Raw genomic sequence first — 16,195 nt, forward strand, 5'->3', positions numbered from 1 at the left:
ATGTAATTTTTATTGTTAACTTCATGCCCTCTTAGAAGCTGTGTAATAATGAATAATTGACAGAGAAGTGGAAATACAAATCACAAAGAACAGAACAAGAATTCCTATTTCCTGTGTTAATGGATGAAATACTGAAGTTTACTTATAAATGTGTAGTTTGAAACTCAACACATTTTTCTCAATACTGATAGTTTTATGAATGATGCTGTTTTCCAACTAGCTTCTGCCTCCAAATCTCTTTAAACCATAATATAGCTGAATACAAAACTAATAGGACAAGCAAGAATTGGAGGTTCAGGGCAGAATTGATGCATGCGGTGCAAGAGGGGAGATAGTGAGTTTTCTTTTCTTTCTTGAAAGACAGGCTGATTACAGAGAAAATTTAGTAAAATGAAGTTTTCTCTCACCTCCAACCTTTGGCATAATGCTTATACTATCTTCAACTAAGTCCTCTGTGGTGGAATCCCACCTAAAAGTAATGCCAGGATGATGGGAAAATGGCTATTTGATGACCACATGGGATCACTGGGCAGAGGAGATGAATGTAAATGTTGTGAACATGCTTCTACTCAAATGTCTGCAGCCTGTCCCTGCCTATAGGTGGCCTCTTCCTCATCTGTCTCACAGTATCTGAGACTGCCAGGAGCTTGCGATGTACTTCTTCCACTTGTTTTAAAAAACTTCAGGGTGTCAGAGAAGAAATCTGGAGGTTAGTAACCTTTTGTGCTTCTGTTGATGCTTCTTCACCTACTTGCCATCAACAATTCTGTTTCTACAGCCCCTCCTATAGCTTCCCTCTACTGGCCATTCTTAGTACCACAGTTTAGCACATGCTCTCTACCGAACTAGTGCCACGGATTCCCATACTTCCATACTTTCCCCTTGACCTTCCCAGTCTGTCACCCATATTGATCTTGCTTTTGTTTTCCCGGACACATTTATTAATCATATACTGTATCTCCATCATTGTGTTTACAGCTTTCTTTTGTCCATAAAATAAATTCCAAGCTTCTTAACAAGAATCTACAAGATCCAGCCTTAAACTACTCTGCCAGGATCATCTCCCACTGTGCTTCATCATTTACCCTGCACCTCACTGACATAGTTCTGGTTCTGTAAACATAACACACATTTCCACATCTTTTTATATTTGCTTATGCTGTTCCCTCTGCTAAGAATGTTTCCCTGTTATTTTTCTGTCGAATTCTTACTAATCCTTCAAAACCAAATTAAAATTTTTTCTCATGAAGTAATTAATGAAGAATTGCCCCCACCCCCATCTTAAATTTGGGATTAGTGACCCTTTTCAATGTCCTTTATGTATAACTCTATAGCAGTACCTCACTCTGCATGCATTTGTCAGTTCCCCTCTATATGCCAGGCACTGTTGTAGATGTGCAAGGTAAACTGTACAAAGACCCTGCCCCCAAGGAGCTTATACACTTACCTTTTGGCCTGAGTAACTAGAATAACAGATTTGCCATTTACTGGACAATGACAGTGAGATGAGTAAGTTTGAGAATAAAATCAATAATTTGGTTTTGGATTTGTTGGGTTTGAAACACTATTGGATATATACATGGAGGCATGTTGTAAGTAAATGAATATATGAGTCTAATATACAGAGGGAAATGTATATATTGGAAATTGCCACCTTAAATTAAGACACCTTAAATTCCTTAATATGGAGTGAGACCAGAAAAGGGAAGAGGTTTAAGAACTGACCCCTGGGGATACTTGATGTTGCAGAGATGAGAAACTAGCACATGAGACTGGAGGAGCAACCAGTGAGAGGGAAGGAAACCCAAAAGTCAGAGCTAAATGAATAGGATGTTTCAGGAAGGAAGGTATTATCCAACTATGCCAATGTTGCAGACTAAGAATTTGCCTTTGGATCAGCAATGATCTGATCACTGGAGACTCCACCACTGGTGGATTCATGGGTTCAAAAGCATGACAGGAGTGAGATGAATGAGAGGAGAAGAATTGGAGGCAGCAAATACAGACAAATTTTTCTAATGTCGTAGGATATGGAGAGGCAGAGAACTCAGAAAGTGGCAAGAAGAGATGTGAGTGGGCATTTCGTGATGATGCACTGACCCAGTAGAGACAGAAACCATGATGTCACATATGAGAAAGAGGACAACTACAGTAGTGGTGTCGTCAACAGGTAAGAGGGGGCTGGTCTTAGATAGGACCATTTATCCACTGTAATGGGAAGAAAGTCAGAGTAGATGGGCCCAGATGCCAGTATCTTGGTAGATGGTGATAAAAAGGTGGCGGTGTTAGTGCTTGTGGAAATTTGATTCTCATTTCCTGTTATTTTTTCCACCTGAATGAAATGAGAAGTTAGTTCAGTTGAGAGTGAGAGATTGGGAAGGTAGGTAGAGAGTTGAGGAAAAGGCAGAAAGAATGAAATAGTGATCTAGGAAAAAAGAAGGAATTCTTCTTGCTTCTATTCTTCTATTGGTTTTTGTTGATCTTTTCCAAATGAACTCCTTTCATTGACCTTCCAGCAGGAGGTCTTCCCCAGAGAAAGGGCTTGAAAAATGTTGGCCTCATTAATTGACTGGAAACTCTTTTCTTTATAGCCTTGGCAAAGGAGGTCATGGCTCAAGGCCATTTCAGAGGTTTTAACTAATGAGACTACTCTCCCTTTTCAAATTTACCCACAACCCCTTCCATTTCTCTGTATTTTAAACTAGGAATTCAGCATACTTGCACATGAGCCACATTCTGCAAAAATATGTTTCTGTTGACATCAGATAAAAGTTGAGTTGTGAAATACATCTCTTTAGAGGATTAACCAAGCTTCCAAAAAGGCTCTTTGTTGTGGGATTTGCTACCAGATGGGAAACTCTAGGCTCTGGATGTTAACAGTATTCCGGTGATTGCAGAAAAATAGCTTCATTTTGTGTAAGCAAAATGAACATATATATGTAAAACACGATGACATTGTAAGTAGATATGCAAATAAGAGTGGAAAAACATAGTTAAATTGCTTATGGTTTAGAGAAATGGAAATGGAAAAAGATTGCTTGTTAATTAACCACAGCATACCTAGAAAATACTCTCTACTACTTACTTTTGTCAAATGGTTTTGGGCACTGGGCTGGCACGTATAAGAATATTTGATGCAGACCCAACTCTCAAAGATGTTAGTCTTGAAGAGAAGTAGTCTTTGTTTTAAAGCATTGGAAAACTGCTAAGTGAATAAGGTGTGGCAACAAGAAGGAAAGCAATACAAACCCAGTTTGGACTAGATCAGTTAGGGAAGGCTTGCTGGAGGAGGCAAGCCTTGTACTCCAGAGAATTCATTTCTCTGAGTGTGACTTTTGCTTTGAGGGCTTAGATTAAGTGGGGAGGCTCTGGTTTTCAACTCCTTTCACGCTGGGCTGGCTCTCCAGTTGATTTTATATGTGTGTTAATCATGTCTATGTGTGTAAATAATTGACTAGAAGCTCTTTTCTTTATAGCCTTGGCCAAGGGGGTCGTGGTTCAAGGCCATTTCAAAGGCTTTAACTAATGAGACTACTTTCCCTTTGGTTGACCTTGCCTAATGATGTCAGTCAAGATTCTGGTGGGTAAAAGTAGGCAAGCAATATCCTTAAAGAACTCTACCTTACAAAGTGTTATTTCTGTCTGGGTTCTACATTCTATCTTCCAGGTTTGAGCAATTGACCTATTTCTATTCCAACGGAGAGGAATAATCTGGTTCAGAATATTTTTATTTTAATGTCTAACTCTAGTATGTCTGAATGAATTAATGCAGACCCACTGTGGAATTGCTTGGGGAAAAGGTACTGGCATTTTGAAGCTGTGAGACTCAGATTTTGTTTAAACGAAGCATTGTTCAGACATTCATCATATGACAATATGAGGAATGATTGCTGCAGCCTCTGCTGTCAGGTGGCCTGATTCCTGATTCACTGAGATATGAAGGGGGGTGGGGAAGGCTACACCTATGCGGAAAGAATTGAACTATGAATGCACTGGTTTCTCTAGAATCAGGTGAAAAAATGAACTCTGATTTTGTGTTTATTCAGTCACTGAGAAAGAAGACAGCTGTAACATAATCCATTAGAGATAGACATTTGACTTGAATACTTTCTCACTTCTGTGAGCTGTGACTCGAAGGGAGGACTTCTCTCTGGTCTGTCTCCTTGCCCCAGGCCTCTTTCCCTTTGGAGGTGGGGGGGGGGGTCAATTGACTGGCAGGTGCCCAGGCTTTCACCAGCAGAGATGGGAGAGGAACAGAGCCCAGGAGAAGACGGTGGTCTGCTTTAAAAGTATGTGAGAGGAAACAAATTGCAATTCATCTTTCAATTATCCTATTGACAGGAAAAATTGCTACATTAGAAAATCACCTGTTTGTAAATACCAAGATGAATGTAAAATAACTTATGAAGACAAGCAGAGCTTCTGTTTCAGTGCAGGTAAATAGCTACGCAGAGAACACAGATATCGTCAACTGTAACTCTTTCGCCTGCATATTATAAAGATGAGAACAGCCATTTAATCAGCTCTAGGAGAAAACTACAACAACAAACAATAATAGAAGCCACAGGATCTGATTCTTTCTTTCTTTCTTTCTTTCTTTCTTTCTTTCTTTCTTTCTTTCTTTCTTTCTTTCTTTTTCTTTCTTTCTTTCTTTCTTTTTCTTTCTTTCTCTTTTTTTCTTTCTTTTTGAGTGAAAGCTCTTCAGCTTCTCACTACTCTTGCAAATGGTGTTTAAGCTTAAATGAAAGTTTTGTCATTATCATAGCTCAATTTTTGTTAACCCTAGGGCCTTCCCTCCTCATCTATTGCTGTAGATTACTGTACTATCTGATATGGTAGCCAGTGGCCACATGTGGCTATTTAAATTTAAATTAATTAAAATTTAATAGAATTAAAAATTCATTTGCTTTTAACACTATCCCCATTGTAAGTGCACTAGAGCCCCAAATGGCTACTGGCTATTGTACTGAACAAGGCAGATACAGAATATTTCTGTTATCACTAAAAATTTTATTGGAGTGGCACTGCTTGAGAAACTAAGGGCATATGTTGGAAGGAAGTGTAATATAGAAGACTTTTTCAATGTTTTTTTTTTTTTTAGCAAAAAAATAATTTCTTAAACCAAGCTATGTATGAAATGTCAATATATACAAATGATCGTTGTATAGAGCTGTTCTTGCTGAAGCTAGAGTGGAAGGTTCTAGATCCCTACTCATTTGCCATTTCCATCTCCACCCCAATACCTTGCAGGTGACCACAGAGCACAGGTTGAAAATCATTAGTACAGAATGTTAACCTTGATGGTGAGCTGAACTGAATTTTGAATTTTGCCCTCCCCCCCCCCCCCCATTTTTTACTAGCTTTGTGAACTTTGCAGTTCTTGGAACTTTCTGAGAGTTAAATGTTCTTGTCTATAACATATACTGACTATCTCAGAAGGTTGTGAGAGTAGGTTTAGTTTTCTCATTTTCTGATGGGGAACTGCAACTTGGCAAGGCCACATGCCCACTAGGCGGCTACTCTGCCAGCAAAGACCAGACCCAGAGCAAACTCAGTCCCTTCTCAGTGATATTTTACTCTACTGCTGTATAATTTCCTGTCCAGATTGAAAGTTTTCAAGCCAAACCACTTTTTAAAAACCAGTTATCTAGATGTCACTTGTGATTTTTTATTTCTTGGATCAATATGTGTGAATACTTCTGAAAGCATTTAAGCAGAAGTGGCCACCCTTGAACTAGCAAACACTGTTTGAGTAAGTGAGATCTCCTATGATGCCCTTCATACTTCTTTATATGCTTCATGCTCTTCTCTCTGCAGAGGGTGGAAAGTAAAACTAGCAGCCAAATAAAACTCCTTAAGTTTTCACACTCACTAAAAAGAGAAGGGATATTTTTCAAAAATCCTCATTTTTGGTGGTGGAATTAGGAACCAACCTGAATAAAAGTTTGGAGAACAGGCTCCTGTTTCCTAGGGTGGAGAACAAACTGAGGCTGTCTGTGACCTCAACCATCCCTAACCACGGATATCTACGTAGAGGAAGTTTTGACAGATACAGCCTAAAGGTTAGTGGCTTGCTTTCTTTCTTTCTTTCTTTCTTTCTTTCTTTCTTTTTTTTTTTTTTTTGTTAGTGGCTTTCAATATTGAAATGATTATGACATGATTTTAGCATAGGATATCCAGGAATTGCAGGAACTTCACGTTATCAGAAAAATCTGTGTAGTAACTGAGACACTGATGGACTACCGCTTGATACCCTTGAGTTCCTCCTTCCCTTATCTGAAGGTGAGAATCTCTGTCCCAAAAGGACGTTAGAAACTTTTGTCACTGGAAAAGTGCAACTTGCTGGCAGGAAGAAGCTCTGGGTGGAAGCCTGAAAATGGCCCTCAAGGGAAGCCAGGAGGCTTAGGCTCCTTGTTCTTTGCATTGTGTGACTTTGGACAAGGCTTTCTATATCTCAGTGACTCAGTTACCTCCTCTGTACTTTGAGGACAATGGCTCAAATAATTGCTTAGGTCTTTCACTTACCATTTTGTCCTTTTGTTCATTATGATCCAATTATGTCACTGTGAGCAGAAATTGGTAAATAGTAAAAAAAAAAAAAAAAAAAAAAAAAAAAAAGCTTCTCTGTTGGAGCTGAGATCTTCACATTTCCCATGTGTCTCCTGGGCCTGCTTGGCAATACTTTTGAGGTCTACCTGTTTCTGAGGCAGACCAAGCAAAAATAAGTGCAGGAAACAGAGATAGTAGGAGTAGCAAATACCGGAAAAACACAGATTCAGAGAGATGCCTATATCACACTCATTTCTGCTGTACTCCATAACCACCAATCTGTTCAGGGTTCCATGCTATCTTTGAACCAGGTGGAGAGGGCAGAGGCAAAGCTAACTTGTCTTCCTACTTCTATGCTCCTAAATACAACTCATTTTGTACTCCACTCCTGGATACCTTCCCTAGATTATAACTCTTGGTGATAAAACTCTTCTCAACCAAGCCTTCAGCTATTCGCCTGTGACCACAAAATGAAGCTCCAACTGTGTTGTATACATTTAACATGCATTCTACTTTGCTTATGCTTTAAATGCCTAGAATTCTTTGGCTTTTCCTCAATGTGGAAAAAGTCTGTGTTCCTTGCCACATTTCCCCCTCCAAGTCTTCAAGAAGAGGAGGCTAGAATTATAGCCTTCTTTAATTTGATCCAATGCTCCTTTCTCTATACCCTCAGCCTCCAAACAACAACTGTTTTTGAATCAATTAAATAAGTATAAATCTTTACCACCTTAGTATAAAATATTTTATTAAATTATATAGCCTGGCCCCAAAATGTCTCAGGATAGGAGACGGGAACAAGAATCTTTGACAGGGCACTGCCAAGAAGTGTACAGCCAGCAAGACACTTGCGTAGATGGATCCTGTGTGTCCCAGGTATGTGCATATAGTTGGAGGACAGGATGTGGCACTCAATATGAGTAGAATAGTTCAGGAAGGAAAGAAAGGACACAAGCTATGTTTCCTTATGAGATTTTTCTCCTATGTGGAACACTGCATGCCCAAGACATTTTAAATGTTGCTGTTTTGCTGAGTATAGCTAGAAAAGGGAATTTCCAGGTACAGAAGCAGAAGAATTGGGGAAAGTCCTTGCAATCATATATATAAGACAATTTTGATGCAGTGTCATCTGCTGGGGTCCTAAAGGAAAAGAAGTGTCTGTTTCCATGATTAAAATCAAATGAGTCTTTATAAGTTTCTCAGAAGCTTATGTTGGTTCAAAATCTAGAAAGAACAAAGAGCTAGAACTTTCCCAGGACTGAGCAGAGAAATGGGTGCATGGAGTTGCGAGTTATTCTGGGAAAAGATTAGGGAAGTTTACTCTTCTAAAACATAAGGATTATTTAACTTCTTTTTCTATCAGCTGGCTGTGTAGATATTACACATTATATGGAGGGTTATTCTTTATTTTTTTAAGATTTATTTATTTTAGAGATAGAAAAGAGAGAGCACAAGCCAGAGAGGGAGAGAAAATCCCAAGCAAACTCTGCACTGAGCACAGAGCTTGATGCAGGGCTTGATTCCACATCCCCAAGATCACAACCTGAGCCTAAGCCAAGAGTCGGATGCTTAACCAACTGTGCCACCCAGAGATACTTCCCAGTATGGATAGAAGGAGTAAATACTTTTAAAGTCTTTGTTATCTCTGTCATGAGGACTACTCAGGTATAAAAAGGAATTCTTCACAATGTGAATTAGGGGACTTGGGCTTCACAGTATAAGCAAAACAAAAATCAAAGTTCTACCATGAACAAATTGTCCTACCAGTGGGTGGCACCATTATCCACATCCTTTGTTAAGTGATGGGGTTCAGGGCAGTTCATCCTAGAATGTGCCACTTTGGTATGTGGATTATTTTGAGCTGAGGATGATCAAGGCCCAAGAGACTCAAGAAGAGTTTTTTTATCTCCCCATTAACTGCCTAAAAGAATTTAGATGAGGAGACTATATCAGAAAGAGAGCTACTACCAGAAATAACTTTTTTTTTTTAACATAAGAAAGACTCTTCCCTTGGCATAGCAAACATTTGTTTACCAAACATTTACTCTTCCCATCTTCCTATAAATTGGAAGCCCCAGACGACTACCCCCTTCTGTTTCACTCAAGATGCCATATGGACCTCAATTGACTGACTGTCAGGAGCCTCTCATGTCTTTGTGGGACACATGTACATAGGTAATTAAATTGGCTTTTCTCTCATTAATCTGTTTTATAAAAAATTAATTATTAGGCCAGGCAAAGAACCTAGAAGAGAAGGGAAAATTTGCTTCCCATATATCTCTAGGGCAATATTGATAATAATGCAAAATTTAGTGAAATTTGGTGAAAGTGAATATTTTGGGGCTTTTTAAAAAATATTTATTCATTTGAAACAGAGAGTACATGTGCACAAATGAGTGCATACAAGTGAGGGTGATGGGGGGGCAGGGGGAAAGCAAGACAAGTAGACTCCCTGCTGAATGGGGAGCCTGACATAGAGCTCAATCCCAGGACCCCAAGATCATGACCTGAGCCAAAATCTAGAGTTGGATGTGTAACTGACTGAGCCACTGAGGCCCTCACCCTGTTTTGGGGCTCTTTATAAACTACTCCTACCCTTTAGTTTGTTTTTAGGTCGTAGTAGTTATATAGAGCTTTAAAGCTAAAGAGTTCTTGTCTTCTTACATAATTATTTCCAGTAGTGGTAGTAGTAGTTATCATAGTGGTGGCAGTACTGATAGCAATAACTACTCTTGTACTTCTGCTGTGACTCTACTAAATCTACTATTGCCACTTCCTTCCACTGCTAGTTTTGTTATATCATTGATTGTGCTGGTATGGTATACCAGAGGCTTTAGATACGTACATATGCTTACAAAAATTCCATAAGGTCAGTCTCATTTTGTAGAAGAGGAAACCAGAGCTCAGAAAAGTTTATACACCCAAGCTAGTGAGTTCCTGACTTGAAATTTGATCTTAGATGAATCTGTCTCCAAAACCCACACTTCTGCATCATTCTTTGTCCCTCATTTACTACTCACAGTATGGCCATAGCTCCACAATGCCTACCTATATAGAATATACATTAAGATATGCATAGCGCAGGGAGTGTGAACTTCAAAAAGCTACACAGGAAGTCCAGATGGTTGCCCAAAAATGGTCTGTTTCCTTTGTGTTCACTGACTCTGGCTTGTCTCAAATGCTTCAAAGTTATCTTAATGTCATTTCAAAGGCAATTGAGGGAGCATCCATGGAGATAAATTGCGTCTGCAGCCTGTTGCTGAATGCATATTAAGTTCTATTCATGGATTTCCTAGCAACCAGAGCCTGATGACGCACGGAGTCAGTGAGCTTGCGTTATACTCATCTAGAGAAATTAAATCACTTGGATTTTATTATTAATATTTTTAGAAAGCTTCACTAGATTAGCTGTTTGAAACACATTGTTATCTGAGTTACTATCAGCAGCTGGTCCCAGTCACATCGGAAGTCACTGAGGACTCTGTAATTTTCACAAATGCTCCAGTGAGAGATTATCTCCATTTTAATATTTTTGACAATTAAGAATTTAGTTGGGGAAAGAAGGAAATTAAAAAGAGAAAGGTTGTTCTAGCAGCTTGTGATCTTGGCAAAGTTCTCAAACTCGAGACAAACATATTAGAAATAAGCAGTAGGCCTCCTGGTGAGAAGAGACAAGAGGCTACGTAGTCAGGCTCATTTGCATGAAAGGGACATATTGAAACCAAAGAACATAATTTTAACAAACTTGGCTCTCCACAAGACATTCTATAAGGTTAAGGGCATAATATTTTCATATTAGGGTTCCCTGAATACACTGTTTTGTAGACTCAAGGAACATTTGGGTTTGTTTTTCATAGTTCTAAACAGCCTGGAGTGATGAAGGCTTCCCACAATTTTTTTTTCAAGTTTTAATTTGTGCTCATTGGACCTACAAATCAAATATATATGTGATCTGCTGTAGTGTTGAGAGCATGGCATGCAAAGTCATGGTTAGGTTAGATATCCAAATGAGCATGATATATTTTAAAGGAGTCAACGTGAGAGAATAGATACTTAATCCAATGATTCTGTTTTGCTTAGAAATTTTTTTTTCACTAAGACTGTTTTCTAGGGCAGTTTAGGTTCACAGCAAAATGAAGAAAAGGTCCCATATATCACATATTTCCCCCACACATGCATAGCCTCCCCATTATAAACATCCCCTACCAGAGTGGTAGATTTGTTATGATCAATGAACCTACACTGACATATGACAATCACTCAAAGCCCATATTTTACAGTATGCACTATTCTATGGGTTTGGATAAATGAATAATGATGTATACCCATCATTATGGGATCACACAGAGTATTTTCAAAGCCCTGAAGATCCTCTGTGCTCAGCCTATTCATCCTACCCCACTCTCTGAACCCTAGCAACTATTGACTTTTTATTGTCTCCATAGTTTTGCCTTTTCCAGAATGTCATATAGTCATACTCATATAGTATATACCCTTTTAGAGTGGTTTCCTTCACTTAGTAATATGTATTTAAGGCCCCTCCATGTCTTTTCATAGCTCAATAGTTCATTTCTTTTTAGTGCTAAATAATATTCCATTGCCTGGATGCACCACAGTTTATCCATTTCCCTACTGAAGGACATCTTGGTTACTTCCAAGTTTTGGAAATTACAAATAAAGCTGCCATAAAAATCTGTGTGTAGGTTTTTGTGTAGACATAAGTTTTCAACTCCTTTCGATAAATAGCAAGGAGTATGATTGTTAGATTATGAGTAGGTTTAGTTTTGTAAGAGTCTGCCAACCTGTCTTCCAGAGTGGCTGTACCATTTTGCATTTCTGCCAGCAATGAATGAGAGTTCCTGTGGCCCCAGGTCCTCATTAGCATTTGGTGTTGTCAGTGTTCCAGATTTTGGCCATTCTAATAGGTGTATAGTAGTATCTCATTGTTGTTTTAATGTGCATTTCCTTGATGGCATAAGTGGTGGAACATTTTTTCATAGGCTTATTTGTCATCTGCGTATCTCATCTGATGAGGTGTCTGTCTTTGGCCCATTTTTAAAACAGGTTCTTTGTTTTCTTATTGTTGAGTTTCAAGAGTTCTGTGTATATTTTACATAATAGCCCTTGATAAAAATAAGGCATAATGCAAACCAGAATTCAACGAAGGCATAGATCTAAATTCTTCAGGATAATCCCTGATTTCAACTTGTGCCCCTACCCATTTTCAGTTTGAATCATGGTTGGCTAAATATGCTAGATACTTGGACTCATGATGTGTGTAAGAGATGAAGCCACTGTTCATTAAAGCTTTTCTCTCCTATTGAGTTGAGGGTATGAGCTGCCTCCTGCCTAATTTTCCTTGCTACCATATTTAGAAGCCTAGTGAGCCCATAAGGTTTTGTCAGAAGAGTGTCTAATAAAATGTGCCCCAGAGAGCATCCACTAGGGCTACCATCATTGTGGTGGACCATCACAGTGCTTACTCTGCTTTTAACCAGAAGGATTCCAATTCTACATATCACTTTTCCAGGTGATTTAAGTGCTACAAAAGCAAAAAGTTTGTAAACCACTTCATTATAGCTGATGCCTATGGTCATTTTCTGTTTTTGAAGAGTTTGGAATGAAGGCTTGCTTGTTTAAAGCAATGAGCAGTTTTCATACTTTCAAGCACTCCTGCACTCTCCAAAATCACTGATTATGCATGGATTTCATTTCAGTGTTAGTATAACATTTCATATTAATGGCCACCTGTTGCCAGATGGGAAAGCAATGATGATGCCCAATGAAGTATGCCTTTACCAGTGCAGCACATGGCTCATAGGGTTGCTTTGGGAAAACAGACCTCTGAGTGTTTTCAGCAAAAATTAATTATTTTGGAATGAATCTGCCAGTTTTCCTCCAAGTGGCTAAATGTCAATAAACTTAAAATAACTTCTTCTATGGACTTTGATTATTAGTGCAAATCCACATGTATGTTTGTGTGTGTGTGCGTGTAAAATTAGGTTTACATATACAGATTTATATTAGATTTGTATATGTTTATGTATATACTTTCTTTGAGGCTAAAACAAATTATCAAGAATATTAGCCCCTTTCTGGCAATGTGCCAATTCAAAGGAACTTAAAAAAAAAAACTCAATGAGAGACTGATCTCACATAAAATGTAATTCTGGATCTGAGCCATCATAGGGGCTATCTCTACAGCTGTCCTGTGGCTTTTATCTGGCAGTATGTATGGGAATAACTAGAATCATGATTCATTGCTGAAAGAAGGAAATCTAGGAGATGGAGTCCACGTGGTCTTGCTGATGGCAAGAGAAACTTGACCAGTGTTTGCTACCCAAAGCTAATGAAAAACTCTAGGGGAAATGGTAAAATCCAGTGTTTATTTGACTTCTAAAAATATATCTAGACATTTTGAAAAATATTTCTGAGTTTCAAAAAATCCTTTAGAATAACTCAGAACTTCAGATCTTAATCTAGACCTTACAAAACTTATTATCATCTTTTCTCTTTATATGTAATACTACCATTCATTTGAATATATAGATTGTTTTATAATTTCCATCCTCTAATCTTCATATTATTGACATACTGAAATTATTTCATTGCTTGTTTTAGCTTGTGAATATACAGAATTATGAGCTCTTAAAAACTTGTCAAGTAAATAATTTAATTAAACATCTAATATTCACACACTGTTATTCTTTTATATCACTAATCCCTTCAATAATCTTTGATAATCCCTACATCTCTATTTAAAATTGTAATTAGGTTATTGTGTTTTGCCATTTCCACCTTATGTTAGTTTTTATAACTCTTTGAATCATTTTGACCCACACATATGAGATTAAAATATCTATAGAGTGTATGTTCAGGTTCAGAAATCTTATTTGCTCAGCCATAATGAGGTTTTCTTAAAACGAGGATTAAATGGTAATATTCATAAAGGGCTGAGTATTTTATCTCTCACAGTAGTGCTAAACAAACATTTATTAATAGATAAACCATCTTATTGTTAATATTTTTTGTTGTTTAATATTTTTGTATTATAAATAGTACTTCACTGCCTTTAAATATTAATGTTAGAGTTAATACTCTAGAATACTTCCTTGGGTTATGATTCTCCCCAAAGAAATACCAGGCAACAGATTTTGGTTGTTTTGACAGTTTCTGCTGGGCATGTTACCTATTTTATAGCAAATTCATAGTGCAATTAGTAATGTCCCTGTTCATAGTCCCATCAACTGTGGGTTATATAATATTTTCTTATTTTGTTAACTTATCAGGCATGTTTTGGGACTATCAAGCAATTTTTCTCAAAACACGGGACATGAAGCTTCTGCATCAGAATCACTTGGGATGCCTGTTAAATATTTCAGAAATCTAGCTTTCTTGCAGATCTTCTCAAAGTGTCTCTTGAGATGGGATCTGGAAATCCCCATGTTGAACAAACTTCCAAGGCAATTCTTAAGCACTCTAAAGCTTCAGAACTACTGCCTTATAATTATCTTAATTTGTATTTCTTTAACTGAGAATAAGGCTGAGCATAATATCCTAGACCTGCAGGTATTGTAGCAGCTGGCAGGTTTTCCTAGCAGTAAACAAATCTCTTAAATCCTTTCTTGCTCCTGCTCTCTGATTTGTTGGTTGTGGTCTGAAACGCAATTTTGAAGAGGGCTGCATGTTAGACAAGTCTAAATGTTAATATTTTAGGGAACACACAGATTGCAGTTGTACCTGCTGTAGCTGTTACAGTCTTCCTGTTATTATGACACTTGCATAAGCTAATGTTGGAAAAGGAAATGGATGGTGTGGTCATGAGTTTGAAATAACTGATTGGCTGTCTTGGCAGAAGGAATAGTAGTTTCCTGAGAAAGAAAACAGGAACCTACTACCCCAGATAAATAAAGTAACTAAGACAATGAAATTAACAAAAGGCTTCTCATGTTTTTATGTACAATGGTATATTTAACCACTTTGTCCATTTCAATTTGCTTACCTTTAAAATTTACTCTATCTCTGAAACTTTAATTTTTTATTAAGAGATCAGTTAAGGGACACCTCGTTGGCTCAGTGGTTGAGCATATCTCCCTTTGGTGCAGGTTGTGATCCCAGGGTCCTGGGATCAAGTCCCACATCAGGCTTCCTGTGGGGAACCTGCTTCTCCCTCTGCCTATGTCTCTGATTCTCTGTGTCTCTCATGAATAAGTAAATAAAGTCTTTAAAAAAGAGAGTGAGAGATCAGTTAAAAAATTAAAAAGAAAGAAAAATAAAAACAAAGTATAGAAGGACTGAAGACTAAGTGTGTGTATGGGTAAGGGGGAAGTGTTAGAAATACAGTTTAGCAATAAGAAGTAGATTATCAGTGGACTCATAAAAATGCTTAATGACTTCAAGAAATATAGATGAAAAAGTGAGTTATAAAATTAATATATTGAGTAAACCTATTATAGGCACAGCTAAAAAGCAGTGCTTTCCTTCATATCTCATACACTCTTTCTCCCAAAATGTGTCCAGATAGTATATTTGTATTGTTAAACCAAAACAGAGTTAGATAGGCATGGAGTAATAAATTATTGTTTTCTATTTTTAGCCTCTACCATCAGAAGGTAAGTGGATTTATCTGGAAGTCTTCTTCAGAAAGCCATTTTGAGAAAAGAGATTAAATTATGGAGCAAGAATGCAGGATTCCTTTTTTTTTTTTTTTTTGGCCTACTAAGTAGAGCCTCACACAGACAGAGAGCGGAAGGGAACTAGCTCTCCTTCAACACTTAGTGTGGACAGGCACTGGGCTGGAGGCATTAGTATGTATTTTCTCACTTAGTTTTCTCAGAAAATTGTTGAGCAAGCAATAACTCACATTTACAGCTTTCAAACAAGAAGAATTAGGGAACTCTGCACCTGTAGAGACACACTTACCTAAATCTGTTAGCCTGACCCTCAGAGTTTTTAATGTATTTTCAATTCCTTACTATATCCTCTACCTGATTGAGTCTTTGTGTCCTTCTATCTCAGAAAATGCCATTATTACTAATGTCTGGACTGAGTGTGCATGTGCCTGTGTGTGTGTCCATAATGGATATGTAATATGTTCATTTTGCAACAGTTTTCATCAGTATCTTTATATCTAATTAAAAGTTTTCTACTACATCATTTTAATGAGCCTATTGTATTCCAATGCAGGTACCATAACTTGTTTAACCAGGAGAATTTTAAATGTAGAATTAGTTGAAAATCAGTGGAAGAGCATATTCATGAAATGGGCTTAGGCCTCTCTTTTTCTAAGGCCTCTCTTTTTCTTAGGTCCTTCACCACTGACCTTTGCTGGACTGGGGACTGGTCACACAGAATTTCAGTTTGCCCATCTCTAAAACATCTGTTGACTACTCATCTCCCTCTGAGATATACAACAATGTTTCATATCCATATTCTCAGGCAAGAAAGAAACATTCAGAATGTATAAATAACAGTGACATAACTTATACAATATTAGGCACAGAATCGATTTGAAAAATGATCTAGGCTACCACCTTATTTTCAAGAAAAGATGACAGAGGCCCAGGAAATTTATGTGCTTCGTCTAGGATTAGAATGGTAAAACCAAGATTAGAACTGGTTCTCAGATCTGAGTCTGATGCTCACTCTA

At 37.7% G+C, this 16,195-nt stretch overlaps 1 long non-coding RNA gene across 1 annotated transcript in view; it reads left to right on the forward strand.

The window, feature by feature from the left end:
- Positions 1-587: 587 nt before the first annotated feature.
- The window catches only part of LOC144288903 (uncharacterized), a 69,529-nt gene continuing 53,921 nt past the window's right edge, over positions 588-16,195 (forward strand). Inside the window, exons 1-2 of the long non-coding RNA XR_013356965.1 lie at positions 588-709; positions 2,028-2,170. This is a non-coding gene — a long non-coding RNA (uncharacterized LOC144288903). The remainder of the gene's footprint in view (positions 710-2,027; positions 2,171-16,195) is intronic.

Source organism: Canis aureus, chromosome 18, assembly GCF_053574225.1.
Source record: "Canis aureus isolate CA01 chromosome 18, VMU_Caureus_v.1.0, whole genome shotgun sequence".
Classification (NCBI taxonomy): domain Eukaryota; kingdom Metazoa; phylum Chordata; class Mammalia; order Carnivora; family Canidae; genus Canis; species Canis aureus.